General features: G+C 39.8%; 1 pseudogene; it reads left to right on the top strand.

Annotated features, from left to right (window-relative positions):
• The first annotated feature begins 14,061 nt into the window (after positions 1-14,061).
• On the top strand, positions 14,062-14,504 carry LOC101541794 (60S ribosomal protein L36a-like; annotated as a pseudogene).
• Positions 14,505-14,720: the final 216 nt, after the last annotated feature.

Genomic DNA, 14,720 nt, shown 5'->3' on the forward strand with positions numbered 1-14,720 from the left:
ATCTAAAGGTGAAATTCTTTAATATATTTCTCTTTGGTCCCTTAGCTATAATTCCAGCCTAAGGATAAAGGGTGATACAGTCCATAATTAAAATAATTTCCTCTTGTCACATTAGGCCCATGATGCTGTCTGGAGGCACTGCAGTAATCATTTAGGCTTAAGTCCTTTATGCTCTGAATTTAGGAGGGTGTAAAGAAAGGTCTTTCGATGGGCCTGAGGTGTTTTTATCTAGAATTTGGGGGTATCACTGAGGGTCACAGGAAGTAGATCTTTGGGTGGCCTCTCCAGAATGACATTATCTTCTTGAAAAATGTTTCCCTAATTTTCCATTTTTCCTTTCTTCTATAAAAAAAAAGAAAGAGAGAAAGAAAAAAAATACTTTGGCACTTGAGCTGGATTGACTCCAGAAGCCTCTGATTAGTTTAAATCAAGTGAGAACATAGCATCTCCTTCTTGAGAGTGGATGGTTCAAGGTAGGTCATTTAACCTGATTCTAATTTAAACATCCCACTGCATTCCTACTCAGGCCTCTTGGATATCTTTGGAAGTGGGTACAAAATCTAAGATGTTCCAGGCATAATAAAGCTGTGGACTTGGCTGAATATGGGAAGACATTCTATCTGTTCCCCTGGCTGTGAAGCAGAAAGCGTGCAGCCTAGAGCTGCTAGCAGTTACTTTGCCACTAAGGATAAATCCAATACATATGTGAATGGAAAGGGAGGCAGAATATTCAGGGAATCCAGGAACACAAGGAAACTTTACTTCTGAAATAATTGTGAACATTGGATTGCTTATTATCTGAATCAACAAATCCTCTTTTGGACAGATTGCTGTCCAAATAAATATTTTTCAAAACTATTTTTTAAAATATTTCATCTGTCAATTTGCATTGTACTCCTGAAGAGCTTCTAATAAACTTGATTTCAGCTCACAGAACATCCTCTGGGAAGTGAGAGAGAGAACGTGATATCAGTAGGGGCTGGAGGAGAGGAAAGAGGAATGCAAATAAGAAAAACTTATCACTTCATGAGGCACCCTCTATTGCACACGATACTTTGAAAAAAACTGTTTTTAAACAACTTTCTGCCAAACCAAATTTCTTTCCTTCTGTGTAGCATCCCTTTACATGCACTAAATGTATTTTAGATGTTGTCCCACCCTTTAAGGCCCAGCTAAACGCTGAGATAATGAAGCCACACATATAACTAACTGAACATTTTCTCCCTTGTGCACCCTTTACATTATGATGATCTTATGATGGCTCTGGCTATTTATCTTCACTAGTTAACTTTTACTTTTGTTCAATTCTGAACCTCTTACTAGATGCAAGTGATAAGTATCTTTTAAAAGTTAAGTGTATGTAGTCCTAAAGTAAGGACTCAAAGATGCTTTTATTCAATAAGTCTTATCTCTAAGTTAAAATGTATAATGGGTAAGTTTCAGACTTCCTATTTAAGTATTGAGCTAATATCCCAGCCAGTATAAAAGACTTCTGAACACATTGTGAAACCATAAAAATACTTTCCACTTACACTGAAAGCTTCTATCCACAGTGTTGAATCCCTCACAGCAAATCTCCAGTAGAACAATATCCAAAACCTACCAAGGAAATGAATAGTCTTAATATGGTCATTCTCAATAAACTATGAACTGAGTTCCCATATGACCCAACAATTTCACTCCTGCCAAGGAGACCCAAAAGCATAATGAGCTAGAGCGATAGGACAGTGGGTAGGGCATTTGCCTTGCACGCGGCTGACCCGGGTTCGATTCCTCCAGCCCTCTCAGAGATCCCAGCAAGCTACTGAGAGTATCTGACCTGCAGGACAGAGCCTGGCAAGCTACCCATGGCTTATTCAATATGCCAAAAACAGTGACAAGTCTCACAACGGAGACATTACTGGTGCCCGCTCGAGCAAATCAATGAACAATAATGCAATATATATATACATATATATGTGTGTATATATATATACATATATATATAAATATATGCACCACTATGTTCATTGCAGCACTATTCACAATAGCCAAATATGTTCATTGCAGCACTATTCACAATAGCCAAATATGGAAACAAACCAAATGCCCGCAACCGGCAATTGGATAAAGGAGCTATATACACACTGGCCATAAGAAAAGATGACATCATGCAATTTGCTGCTACATAGATGAAACTAGAGTATCATGTTGAATGAAATCAGTTACAGAGAAAGGAAAAGACACACAATGATCACTCTCAAATGTGGGATATAAAGAAACTTTATAGGGGGATATTAATGCCCAAAGACAATATAAACAAAGCAGGAGAACTGATCTTCAGTAGAAAGCTTGGCACTGGGGCAGGGGTGCGGGATGAGTTAGGGAACGGAGCCATAAGACAGTGGGGGAAGAGGAGATGTTTCTGCTGCAGACGTAGACTGGAGGAATCCTGGGGACTTTGGATGAGGGTAGTGGATACCGGTGATGAATTGGTTGGAACAATTTGCACCTGAAATGCAATTATAAATATTTTTGTGACTTTGTGATTCAATTAAAAAATTTAATAGGAAATAACTAGTTTTGATTAATTCATCAGCCTAAAATCCATTAACTAGGCTTAAATCAATTAATGTCTTCACGAGTCACAAAGCTGTCCCACTTCTTTTCAACTTGTAGATATTTTATTATTTGAATGTGTGAACCCACTCATACATTTTATTATCAAAGTTTAGGTTGTATATAATCATCATGGTTATATATAGGCAACATGCATGATTTTGATATTCACTGTTACTATACCATCACCTAAGTGACCAAGACTCTTCCACAAGTCCTTATGCTGCTTCAGGTCTATCTCTTCATATTCCTACACCTTGTCTACTGCTCGGTAATCTCAGTTTTGTAATCTACAGTCAAGGGTTTGTCATCATTTGATAATGTCTAATCCTTGTTTTGTTATTCTATATACTAAATATGAGATAGAATACCAAGTATTTGTCCTTCCTCTGAATTTTACCCTAAATGTGACATCCTATAGTTTCATTCAAGTTGCAGTGAATTGAAAGATTACACCTTTCTCGTTGCTGCATAGTATTCTATTGTGTGTATATGCCTTGTTTCTTTATCCATTCATCTGTCATTGAACATTTGAGTCATTTCTATATCCATTCTATCATACTGTTTCAATTAACATAGTTTAATATAGGTCACTTTGAATTAATACTTTTGTTGGTGGGGGCGGGGATGGTAAATGAAAAGGAGTTTAATTTGAGCAGGAAGCACTATTCTTACTTTATTGAGAAGTCTCTAAAGGGGTTAAAGGGTATCCAGAGATTTTTTTCTTTTTGGGTCACACCTGGCAATGCACAGGGGTTATCTCTGGCTCTGCACTCAGGAATTACTCCTGGCCGTGCTCAGGGGACCACATGAGATAGATGCTGGGAATCGAACCTGGGTTGGCCACATGCAAGGAAAATGCCCTACCCGCTGTGCTATTGTTCCAGCCCCTCCAAAGATTTTTATTGAGGCTGAACCAGGCAAAATTCCCAACAATTAAACGGGTTCTTTACTCCCCATTTCCTCAGCACTGGTTGTTTCCTCTTTTTTTGGCATCCCATGATTCACTGATGAACTCGTACATACCTGGGCTTTTTGGGGGGAAGTTTTTAATTACTGCTTTACATTCTTTACTCAAGGTTTGTCTGTTTAGGTTTTCTACCTCTTCCTGATCCCATCTTGAGAGGTTGTATGATTCTAATAACATCTATTTCCTCCAAATTGCTTCATTTCAGTGTAATCCAACAACCCCTGTATTTGTTGAAGATTTTATAAACTCTGACTTGTTTCTTTCCAGAACATGCACTCTTCTGGATTGTCAGAATTTTCAGTTTTTTTTTTCCTTTAAAATTTGAGCCTGGGTTTTTTAAATTGTGAATCTTTTAACAAATTGTAGTCTTGTTTATTAGAGGAAGCTGAAGACATACCAGGTCTTTAATGAACGTGCTATCTTTCCAGTAACCTAAACAAACCAACTCACTCTATTCCAACAAGCTTCAACCCTCCTTCATTAGTCCCTTTGCATGTATTTTTCCTTTCAATTTTCCCCATTCATTAAAATTAAATTAGTAAAAATCATTAATTTATTTTTCATTCAATAAAATGAAAATTCAATTGTTTAAAACTATAAGAGCTAGTTGAATAGTTTTTTAGATAAACCAGAACTACCTAAAGCTAAGCTATAAATATGCTTCCTCAAATTTGCTCTCCTTGTTACCCTACAAAGGGAAAAATATTCCCGAAGGGTCTTAGTCATATAGAATGTATAAATCAACACAGAACATCAAATAAAACTTCAACATGTTTTCAGAAGCAAATTGATAGTTTTTACAGAAATATTTTTAAAAAATTAGTCTATCATTGTTATTTTGAAAGAGATTTCACAGTCGGTATTTATTTTTATTGCACTCCTTCTAACTGAATTCAAGATATTTTTGTAATATACTATCATCTTTTACTTTCTTTTTTAAAGAATTCAGTGCTGAATATTGAATGGCATTAAAAAGTGACTATAAAATCCATCCTCTGTGCTTTTGAGATGACATTTCACTTCAGGCGGGTGTGGCTGATGGGAACTAAGAATAGAGCCTGTTCTTGCGAACTGATAATAAAGTGGCATGATCCTGTGAATCTTCTTTCTAACTCTCTGCTGATGGTTAGAGTGGCACAGGTAAGCACTGACACAGAAGCCATCATACAAGAGACACTGAAACATTTATGTGAAAAGATGAGATTCGGTACAGAGAAAAGTAAATATTGGGGTATTCATTTCTGCAAAGCACCTACTTTTCTCTGTACAAGTTTGGGTTATACTTCTATTTGTTCTCTCTTAGAGCTGGGTAGATGAAGAGAAAGAGATGCTACTTCTCGAGCATTTAATTATCTTCGTGAAGTCCTCCAGAGCTTTCTTTTTCCTCCAACAAGAAGACATGCCGCTTAATGAGACTCGATTCCTGAGTGATGATGATGAATAGAATTTTCTAATGACCCGTGATAAACATGAAACATGAAGTTGAAACAAATCTTTGCTGTTATAAGCCACAGGGAGTATAAGGCTATTTGTTACATTAATGAAACATAGGCTGCCTGGACTGATAGGGCTGTAATAGTCCACTCCCCTCCCTCCACAATAAGGTCATTCTGATATGAAAAGCACAGCCTGAGAAAGTGGGTTGACCTGAAAGTACCTTTAGGGGTCACTGGTAATATTACGCTAAGCAGATCAGATGTCTCTTAAAATTGTTACCCATAAGAAACTTCAAGTACAAGTAGTATGCCAATGCCCTCATCAGCCTGGAGAGCTAATACAGAGGCTAAAGCAAATGCCTCCTACGCAGCTGACTCCAATTTGGTTACTAGAAGTACATGGTCTCCTAAGCCCCAAGTGTGACCCCAGAAGGCCCCCAAACTCCACTGGATTGACTCCATGATCCCAAGCACCACAGGGTCCTAAGAATAACTTATCTTTTGGCTCTCACATTAATCTGTCAGCTCCATTGCCTAAGAATCACTGAGAGGGACCCCACGACCTCCTAAGCAATGCTTTGAAGACCACCCCTCAATTTTTAAAAAATGGCCACTCATTTCAACTAATGTTAAAACCTCAACCAACAAACTCAACTCTAAAATGTGAGGCCATGGGCCTGAGCAATCATATAGTGGGTAGGGTATTTTCCAACCCAGGTTTGATCCCCAGCACCCCACATGCTTGCCCAAGCACTACCAGGAGTAATTCCTGAGTGCAGAGCCAAGAATAATCCCTGAGCACATCTGAATGTGGCCCCCAAAGAAAGTTCCTGAAATCTGAGAAAATATGAAACAAAATAGCTCTAACTGCCACAGCCAGCCCTAGCAGCAGACGGCCAAGACTGCCAACTTCCCTGCCTTGCCTGTTACTACTGTTATTACTAATAATCACGGCTAGGCCTCTTCCCCATTTTGCTGCTCTCCTCTTACCATGAGTCAACAAATCTTGTTTCAAACTCTGTAAGGGGCACTAGCTTTCTTCTGTTTTTGGCAGAAGAGAAATGTTTTTAGATAATGGCCTAGTTCCAGAGAGAGGGGTTGGGGAGGGAATCAAGAAGTGAGGGGTGGTCATCCTGAACCCCAAAATGAAGAAGAATGTGTGATCCAGAGGGTTTATATATATATCTGTGAGTTCACAAATTCATAAAATCATAGAATGGTGAGAAGCGTCACCATCCTGTATTGGCTGTGGTTGCAGAAGCAATTCAGGCTGACATTCTCTTTCTGGCTACCTAGGCCTTCCTTGGAGGTGGGGGAAACAAGGTTTGGAATTGTAGAGTTAAAAATAAAATCACACTGACGTTGAACATCATAAATCTTCACCTCTACAAATGACTACACTAGCACACATTTCCTAGAGATCAGCTACGTTCTGTGACAGAAAAGCAATGCTATGTCTCTCTGTTGGGGATAATGTGTGCTCTAAGGCTCGTCAGCTCCTATGGCTGGGAAAACTCAGTTAAGCTATGTGCGTGGACATCACCAGTGTGGCTAAAAAAGAGAGGAAGTGAATGTTCTGCTGTGGGTTGCTAAATTAAACTCTGGAGCCCTTTCTTGAAGTCCCATTGTCTCTCCCCCACCCCATCTTGTAATTGAATCAACACTCTGGAACCAAAGTTTCCCTTTCCAGAGTTTGTTAACATTTTTTCAAAGTACAGTCCTACATAATTCCTAAATTGAGCTTGCCTTCTTTTCCGTTGTGGCAAAGTGCAATTACAGTTTAAAGGGAATATTTATGTACATTAGTTAACGACATCATTGCGACTTACTGCTCACACATCAACACTTAATTAGTGTAAGCATAAGTGACATAATTGCTACAAGGCATGCATTTACTAGTAATGTGAGGTAATTTCATGCACTGTGCACATTTTAAATATCTACTTTATCCTTTGTCAGGCTGAATTTTTTTAAATCAATAAGGAATATTTACAGGGATCAGAAAACAGTCTTCTTTCCCATTGTAGATAGAAATAATGACATGGGTTTGGATCGCACTTCATATCCTACAAATTTTTTAGAACAAGAAAGGTTAGATGTGAGCTGTAGAAGCTGTCTACAGAGATAATGAGAATCCCCAATTGCATCATCCACATTAATTAGATGTGTTTTCCTTTTGTATTCTTGCTAAATATGAATTGAAGTGTCTCGCCTGACATTAGAAAATTCTAGTTTGAGAATATTTCTTTACAAAGAGTGGGCTTTCAAAAATGCATGCTTTGGGGGCCAAAAAGATAGCACCATGGGTAAGACATTTGCCTTCTATGCAACTGACCTAGGATCAGCCTCTGACACTGCAAATGATGCTCTGAGCCCTGCCAGATGTGATCCCTGAGCACAGAGCCAGGAGTAAACTCTAAGCACAACTGGGTGTGCCTGTCTCCCCACCACCCCCAAATAGTAAAGAAAACCACAGTTTTTTCAAAGTAACTTCCCACAGGCAGGCTTTTCCTTTCTTCCTCATCAAATCCAATTCCCAGAATGGAATAGCTTCAGCGCTTTATTTGGTCTCACCTCATTCCCCGTTTCCTGAGACAGTACACCTGCATTCATTGCAAAGACAGCTCCTCTGCTACCAACGCTCAGGCTATGCCCTCAGCATCTTGCCAGAATAGCCCCCTCTCCTAGGCTCAGCTCACCTTACAGCACAGCCCTCCCACTTCCCACAGCCCCAGTCACCTAGCCTGCAGTCACTGACACCTCTGTCTCCTCCCCAACACCTTCCCCTGCACTAGATACTTGACTAGACTCAATGATGAAGAGATTTTACTGAGCTGTCTGCAAGGCGAATAGAGGCAGAATGGGAGAGTGAAAGCCAACGGGAGCCTTAGAATAAAGCAGTCCTTAACTCAGAGTGACTTGAGCTAAAATGTTTCTGCGTATCTCAGGTTCCTCTTACAGAAAATGAGAGAAGTGCCCTAAGTACCCACCTCATTCACTGACTGAACTTGGTTGGCCCGTAGGTGTGGATTTTCTACACAGTAACCTGTACCAAAATGGTTTGCCCCTTGAATCATTTATAGGCTTGCCCTTCCTCACTCATCTCCACGTCTCTCAGCATCCCTGCCCAGGGTCGCAGCTGTTGCATTACTGCTCTCTGCCAAAGTCTTCACAGTGATACCCATAGCAGCACAGTAACTCCAAATTACCCTTTTCCCCCTTCAGGATGGCAATCAACACTTTATTTCAAGATAGAAGTGACCTAGATTTAAATTCCAACTCCGCTACTATGTAAGTTTGTAAGTTATTTAACAACTATTTAAGTGCCAGCTATATATCAGGCAATGTGTTAGATACTTATTCAGGAAATAATCATGAGTACCACCTCCTGGAGTACAAATAGTTCCTGCTAAGTCTGGCGCAGGTCTTGAACTTTTTGAGGCCATTTCTGTCATGTGGAAACAATAACTCCTTAGTTAAGGTTACAGGCAGGAAGATGTGGGGAGAAATAACCTGGCAAATGTAAGGGGAAGAACTGAAACCTAAGCTAGCCCAAAGGCATGGAAACATTTGCATGGAAAGATTTGACTCAAATGACTCATTCAGGATCCTGGAAAACCAGGAAGATGCAGTTTCAGGCATGGATGTCTCAAAGGAGAGGTACAGAAAAGCCTGCAATGGGAACTTGAGAATGAAACACCAGATTAGATTCTTTTTTCCCAGGAATTCCACCATTAATTCCTACTTATATAAAGAATTTGGAACTAAGGCGACTGTGGAAAATTTCCATACTTAACCTATCACCAAATTCTACTTTGGACTTTCTCCTTTCTGGAGAAATCTGTCTTCTCTCTTTAGCTCATATCTTTATCTATTTATCTCTCTCCTTAATTCTTTCTTTTCCCCAATAAACTTGTTTTACTTAACTATTTGTCTTATCCTGAAATTCTTTTCCACGAGGAAAAGACAACAGACCCGAAAAAGCATGGATAATATTTAGAATTGACCATTTCCCACTATCATTGCCATGATTGGAAATGATTGCTCTGAACAAGAATGTAGCACTTAAAGTAGGTAAAGGGGCACACACAATAATCTGAAGCGATAGCACAGCTGGTAGGGTGTTAGCCTTGCATGCGGCCGACCTGGGTTTGATTCCTCTGTCCCTCTCGGAGAGTCCGGCAAGCTACCTAGAGTATCCCGCCCCCATGGCAGATCCTGGCAAGCTCCCTGTGGCATATTCGATATGCCAAAAACAGTAACAAGTCTCACAATGGAGATGTTACTGGTGCCCACTCGAGCAACTCAATGAGCAATGGGATGACAGTGATGACAGTTATGATGGACTAAAAAAAAAAAAAATATTTAGGACTGGAAAAAACTCTCCTTTCTAGTAAAGAGCAATTTCTCACTCCAGCCTGTGGATACAGCTCCCCTACACTTGGTGACAAGAATCATTTCCTACACTGAGAAGAGCAAGGGGACTTGGGGTGTTGCTTGATGGCTGCCTCATGACACTGGTGAGCCATGAGATCTGTGCTGTGCAGGGGCTCGTCACAGACTCTCATCAGGCCTAGATTTCCCAGGCACGTCCCTGGGTGACTGAGGTGAGTTTCCTTCTTGAGGCTGCCGTCTCTCTCCTCCTTGCTTAGTCTAAGCTACGGGAGAAATCTTTACTCCCGCCCCCCCCCCCCCCGGCTGCTGGTGGCAGGGGAAGGGGATCACTCTATGATTAGCCATAATTACATGCCTGGTCATCAGGATAGAAAAAGAAAACACAAGTATGGTAATATATTATGAACTGTAATATACTGTGCAAATCAGAGTGACACAGCTTTTGTCCCTTCTCAAGCCTCTCCCTATTTAACTAGCAGAGGATGTCACAGAGCTAAATGCATTTTCCTTTATATCTTTTATCTGTGGGTCTTCCCGTCTGTATTCTACATAAGTTCGTATCTCCCTGCTTGACAGGCTAATGTGCTGTTGCCATTCCCCTCGATACTAGCCTAATTCTCATTTGAGACTCCAGAGGTGACAAGTGAAGCTATTTTAGAGGTGGCCGGGGTCATAAAAAAATGTTTGGGAAATTATTCTGCTGTCCGCGTCACATCAGTGTAGGTCTGCATGAAGAGATGGTGGTCCCGAACAGAACATGTGGCGCCTTTCTGCTGGTGCTCAGATGACAGCCTGCATGATGAACAGTGCCATCACCTGCCACTCAGCATCTTCCTGGGAGAAGCCATCACGGAGCCTGCAAAGCCAGGACACTGGGATTTGAACAACAACTCTGAGGATGATTTTAAAGCACGTGGCCTAGAAGAATCCAGCAGGAATAGGAAACAGAGTGCCCCTTCCCAATAACAATGCTTTTCTTTTTTAAACATTAGACATGGACTGATTCAACCAACAGGGCAGAATGATTGATCTTTCCCTTTTTTTAAAGGAATGGTGAAGAAAAGTTGCGAAACCCAGAATCAAAATTCTCTGACCTTATTCTTTTCTTCTAGTTTGTGCATTCCACTCAGTGGCTCTCTTTAAATATGCTTGATGACTTAGAAGGACAATGATGGAAATAGCTCAGATTGACTTTAACATTCGCTAATATCAGAGAGCTTTCAACTAAAAAAAAAACCTGAAAGTGCCGCACGAGGAGAAATCAAGGAGAGATCAAACCAGGGTGCAGGAAACAGTCTACACCACAGACACCCACTGTTAACTACTTTGCCTTTCCCTGTGAAGTCTTTATGGAGTGGGACAAGGCGGTAGTCCTGGGGCTTCATAAATAAAGAAGGGTTCTACTTTTAAAACATCAAAATGAATGAACCAGACACTGGTACTAAGTATGCTTTCCTGACCCTCACGGACAAGACTACACAGTCTGTTGGGGTTAGAACCCTGTGTCATCTTTTTCTGTATCTACTCACATATTTGAGCAGAAAATAGCTCTAAAGGGGCTGCTAAATTCATGATAACACACACATACATACACACACAAACCAATGAAAGAAATAGAAGAAAGAAATGAGAGGCACATGATAAGAAGTTTTAAAAAAAGTGATAGAAGAAAGAGAAATGAACCAATAGAAAGAAAATAAGTATCACATACAAAAAAATTAATGGAAATGTGAAAAGATGATGGTTTGCCTAGCTTAATCTGTTTGGCTGATGATAAAAAAGCAAACAGGTCAGATAAGTGTTTTGTGAATAGAAGAAAAAGAAGAGTCATTTCAATATATTCTTTCCCCTTCCCTTTTGTATAGAACTTGCCTCACTGTGAAAAAAGAAAAAAAAACAGAAAAAAGTACTTTTCAAATAAAGTGCAGCTTACATATCACTAATTTATTTCAAGTTATGGTTTCTCTAGCCTTCTTTAAGCTTGCAGTTATGGACATCAGTGGCTGACATTAATATGATTATTGCTTTCACCTAATTCTGCTCACAAAGGTTATTCATACTCAGAGTCACCATCAAGTGTCTACCCCACTAATGCACTGGAAGCATTTAAAGTGTTGTAACAGATTCAGCTGCTTTCAGACAAAGAATATTATTTTTAATTTTCTGTGGCAAAATAAGCATCAATGGAGCTTATGACCTTAATTATTCGTGATAATAACTAGCTGAATAGAACCACATGGTTCTGTGAGCTGCAAGAGTGTATTTTCACAAATCTCCATCAAGTAACAATTATTGATGACTCTAATCTCTTTCAATAAATATTTTAGAACATGGAGGAATCATGGTGTTAGTAGGAGATATGCTCAAAATGTCCCTGATTGGGGCTATTACTTTTCTAGTTAGACAAAAGAGAGAGCTTTTATCCCCTCCTCAAACTGATTTATTTATATCACAAACCTCCACTTAAAGTCTTTAATAGCTAAGAAGTGTTATTCCATGCTTCTCACAAACATCTGATCCATTCTTGCTCAAGATTTTCCCTCATTCTTACCAAATTATGTCTGTTCATCATCTCCAACTGCTGTTTCTCAAGGTCACATAAAAAAGCTTGATTTAAAGAAGGATGAACCTAGACCTAGTATAAGTTAATAGCTACTTACATTATCAGAATAATTGGCAACGTTTTCTATTAATTCTTAGGTAACTCACCTTTACATATAAGATGTTGGCCACGTGCTTCCGGGAGCTTGGTTTTATAGTCTCTGGATGTTGGCTGTTGATGGGATTACACAGCGTGCCGGGGCCAGTCCCTGGGTGTGACCATCCCGAGCAGGCTTGGAGGCCTCAGCCCCAAGTCCCACATACCCGGGTTCCTCTGCCGGTTCCTTCATGCATGAGACTCATCCAAACATGTGGAGAGGGGCCTTGAGCATGGCTGTGGCTAGGCTCTGGAGGTCTTCGGCCCCGGGAGCTCTGCTCGGAGCGGGGAGGGAAACTGAAGCCGGGGGGAAGACAGCCAGGCGTGGGGGTAAAAGACTCTCAGATTATCACTAAAAGAAGAGATTTGAATCAATTGTATTTTACCTAAAGCATCTAGAGACATCAAAAAATGGGCTGCATATTCTGTACCCTTCAGCATAGTTTTTATCATGCCTCAATGAGTAGGCATTCATTTTCACTATCTATGTGCATGAAGAATAAAAAATTCCAATGAGACACTGTGCAGAAACTGAGGATTGAAGCCAAATTACAAAAACTGACCCTCTTGATTACAGAGAACTCAACTCCAGATCGTCTTTTTTTTTTTTTTCAGCTTCTTACAGGCCTGATTCAGACAGTATTATCATTGACAAGGACAACTGCTCTTGCCTTTCAACACCTTTTGGAAGCCTGCCCAAAATATACTTCATATACAACATGAATAAATAGATATTCATTAAGTAGATTTCAAGAGGCATCATCCTCTCATCAGTAAAACTGAATGTTAGAACTTAAAGGCATTCAGAGTACTATAAGATTCAAGGCCTAATACTCATTCTAGAATCAAAACACCAAATTTAATGATAAAGGGACCAAAGATGTCTCAAGTTGAGCACATGCACTCCTTGCTATTGAAGCCCTGTGTTTAAGCCTTGGCCCCAAATGACCCCTTGAGTACTTCTAGCTATGGCCCTAGTAACTCCTGAGCACCATCGTAGGTGACTGACCTATAAGAGCAATGCCAGATTTGGGCTCCACAGCATTAAAAAAAAGAAATACAGAACAAATGAAGCCATGTTTTGACATACATAGGAACTTACATTTATAAATCAAGTGTTATTTGAAAGGACTACACTTGAATATATTCTACTGTTAAAAAGAAAATTTGAAACCCAAAGGGTAAAACATCAGAATTCAAAAGAGAGAAACTACTCCAGGTGTAGAAAATACATTCTGGGGTTTCTTGCTATTAGAGCTTTGAGCAAACCAAGAGTGAGCAGCCCTGGGGCTGAAGCGATAGCACAGCATGTAGGGCGGTTTGCCTTGCACACAGCCGGCCCAGGTTCGATTCCCAACATATGGTCCCCTGAGCACCACCAGGAGTAATTCCTAAGTGCAGAGCCAGGAATAACCCCTGTGCATTGCCGGGTGTGACCTAAAAAGGAAAAAAAAAAAGAGTGAGCAGCCCAGCTTACAACAAGTTGTGTGTATCACAGGGTTTACTCTGGAAAGTAAGCATCCTCTTTGCAAAAGAGGAGCTTAGATAGTATTGAGAATGTGTTCTTAAAAACTGTTAATTTGGTAGTCATAAGGCAAAAAAAATGCAATAAGTTTAAAAGTTAATACAGAAAAATTAATTAAAACTAAAGCAGAAAAACTAAAACTGTTACCAAAACCCATAGCTTAAATATAAGTAACAGGGGCTGGAGAGATAGTGTAGTGGATAAAGAAAGTAGTTTCCTTACCACAGCTAATCCAGGGTGGATCCTTACACTATACCAGAAGTGATCCCTAAACATAAAGGGAGGAGTACATCCTCAGCATAGCTGGCTGTGACCCCAAAACAAAACAAAACAAATAAATATGAGTCATTGTCAAATGTGGCATAACTGTAATAATGGCAAATCCATTTGATTTTGACAAAAGGAATATTTTCCTCAAAAATGAAAACTAACTTTCCTCATGGCCACCGCTGCCGCAAGCTTGGTGAACATACCGAAAACACGCCAGACTTTTTCTAAGAAATGTGGCAAACATAGGCCCCACAAAGTCACACAGTACAAGAAGGGCAAGGATTCTCTGGATGCCCAGGGAAAGCATCGTTATGACAGGAAGCAGAGTGGTTATGGAGGTCAGACTAAGCCTATTTTCCAGAAAAAGGTTAAAACTATAAAGAAGATTATTTTGAGACTTGGATGTGTTGTGTCGAGCCCAACTGCGGATCTAAGAGAATGCTGGCCATTAAGAAATGCAAGCATTTTGAACTGGGAGGTGATGAAAAGAGAAAGGGACAAGTGATCCAGTTCTATGCATCATCTTTCATTATGAAGACAGAAATCCTGAGCTGTGTTAGACTGATGAACAATCTGTGTTTTAGGAGGGAAATTAAGTGGTGTCATGAATAAACTCCCTGACTGGAAATTTGCTTGATTAAAAAAAAATGAAAACTATGATAAGTTTGAACAATAAGAGAAGGAAATTACAAAGATGTTGCAACACAACACTTTAACTTCACCATGAATAAAATGTACATGATTATAAACACAAATGCTATTTGTTGGCTTCAACTTCAGTTAAAGAAAAAACGTAATGTTTTCAGAAAGAATGGGAAATGTTTTACT

Source organism: Sorex araneus, chromosome 1, assembly GCF_027595985.1.
Source record: "Sorex araneus isolate mSorAra2 chromosome 1, mSorAra2.pri, whole genome shotgun sequence".
Taxonomy (NCBI): domain Eukaryota; kingdom Metazoa; phylum Chordata; class Mammalia; order Eulipotyphla; family Soricidae; genus Sorex; species Sorex araneus.